This window comes from Brachyhypopomus gauderio, chromosome 9 (genome assembly GCF_052324685.1).
Source record: "Brachyhypopomus gauderio isolate BG-103 chromosome 9, BGAUD_0.2, whole genome shotgun sequence".
In the NCBI taxonomy this organism is placed as follows: domain Eukaryota; kingdom Metazoa; phylum Chordata; class Actinopteri; order Gymnotiformes; family Hypopomidae; genus Brachyhypopomus; species Brachyhypopomus gauderio.
In genome coordinates, this window is record NC_135219.1 from 23,967,816 (window position 1) to 23,970,315 (window position 2,500).

Here is a 2,500-nt window from a genome sequence, read left to right on the forward strand (position 1 = left end):
GTGTCACCTGAGTATTTAATCCCCTCTGTTTTATCCCTCGTTGCTGGTCATCATGTCCTGTACATCGTCTCAATGCTTCAGTGCTCCAGGCTCTCCGTGTTCCTGTCTTGTTCTTCCTCCACCTCCTCATGTGCCAGTTTGATTAGTTCTGTTTTGTCTTCCTCATGTTCTACTCCTCGTTGCTGCTCGTTAATTATTTCCTCCACTTACCTTTAAGGCTTTTTGTTGGTTGTCTTAGTTCATTTGGTTGTTACCTTAATGTTTATTTCTTCCTGTAATGCCTGTGTCTAAGCAGTCTGGGTTCATTCGGTAGTTTAGTCTAGTTTTTACAGCGTGAGTTTTGTGTTTCGGGATTCTTGTGTTTTATGCCTGTGTGTATTAGTCTTTATGTTCGTTCAGTGTTTCGGTCCTAGGTTAACTCGAATCATAACAGAAGTTAAAATTTCTGCCCTCATATAATTTTTCACCATCAATATTTTTTTACTCAGTAACGTGAAGGGGGTTCAAATGTAGCGAAGTAAAACTACTTAGGTCAAAATTTACTCGAGTAAAAGTAAAAATGACATATTTCAAATACTACTCAGAAAATTACAAATGACTCATTAAAAGTACTAATTTACAGTAACGTGAGTAAATGTAATTCGTTACTTTCCACCCCTGGTCAGAGTTCTCAAATATACATGAATATTTACAAATATTGAGGTTATTTCTGCATATTCAGTACATTTACATCATAAAGTAAAATGCAATTACAAGGGGAAGGGTTTTTTTTTTAGTTTTACATGAGCACTACAGCAACACATGCTGTATATACTGTAAAAAAAAAAAAGACAAAATAACCTCAAGCTTCCTCCATCACCTGCTGAATGTATTTGCACTGGGGGGGTTGGCGACCACCTCCATGCCAAATATAACAACAGCAATGGAGAGTTTGGTGGAGGTGAATCACAACAAATCGTGGCTGTTCAGTGAACCAGTTTGTACTTGAGCAGCCCGGTACAAACTTATGTTGTCCCAGACGACAACAAACCTGGACTGTTCTGGTTCATCCCCCTGGTGATGGAGAATGAGTGTGTTGTGCTCTGTGTTGAAGAAGGTGATGATGTGCACAATGTTGTAGGAACCAAGAGTGACATGATGATGAGTGGCAAATTCATAGCGCAGTTGTTTCACACTGTCACTGGCCCAGTCCGGATAGACTCACTGAATGGATGTTTCTGATGGTGACGTTGTCAGTAATGATGTTGTAGTTGTCAGATATGTATGCAGTTGTTGGTTCTGACCATATTGATGATGGTCTCTTTCTGTTCTGAGGTAGATAGCCCCCCAGCAAGGGTTAGTCTAGTACATGATGTAGTATGTATAGAGGGGTAGTCTAGTACATGATGTAGTATGTATAGAGGGGTAGTCTAGTACATGATGTAGTATGTATAGAGGGGTAGTCTGGTACATGATGTAGTATGTATAGAGGGGTAGTCTGGTACATGATGTAGTATGTATAGAGGGGTAGTCTAGTACATGATGTAGTATGTATAGAGGGGTAGTCTGGTACATGATGTAGTATGTATAGAGGGGTAGTCTAGTACATGATGTAGTATGTATAGAGGGGTAGTCTAGTACATGATGTAGTATGTATAGAGGGGTAGTCTAGTACATGATGTAGTGTGTATAGAGGGGTAGTCTAGTACATGATGTAGTATGTATAGAGGGGTATTCTAGTACATGATGTAGTATGTATAGAGGGGTAGTCTAGTACATGATGTAGTATGTATAGAGGGGTAGTCTAGTACATTATGTAGTATGTATAGAGGGGTAGTCTGGTACATGATGTAGTATGTATAGAGGGGTAGTCTAGTACATGATGTAGTATGTATAGAGGGGTAGTCTAGTACATGATGTAGTATGTATAGAGGGGTAGTCTAGTACATGATGTAGTGTGTATAGGGGGTAGTCTAGTACATGATGTAGTATGTATAGAGGGGTATTCTAGTACATGATGTAGTATGTATAGAGGGGTAGTCTAGTACATGATGTAGTATGTATAGAGGGGTAGTCTAGTACATGATGTAGTATGTATAGAGGGGTAGTCTAGTACATGATGTAGTATGTATAGAGGGGTAGTCTAGTACATGATGTAGTGTGTATAGAGGGGTAGTCTAGTACATGATGTAGTATGTATAGAGGGGTATTCTAGTACATGATGTAGTATGTATAGAGGGGTAGTCTAGTACATGATGTAGTATGTATAGAGGGGTAGTCTAGTACATGATGTAGTATGTATAGAGGGGTAGTCTAGTACATTATGTAGTATGTATAGAGGGGTAGTCTGGTACATGATGTAGTATGTATAGAGGGGTAGTCTAGTACATGATGTAGTATGTATAGAGGGGTAGTCTAGTACATGATGTAGTATGTATAGAGGGGTAGTCTAGTACATGATGTATGTATAGAGGGGTAGTCTAGTACATGATGTAGTATGTATAGAGGGTTAGTCTAGTAC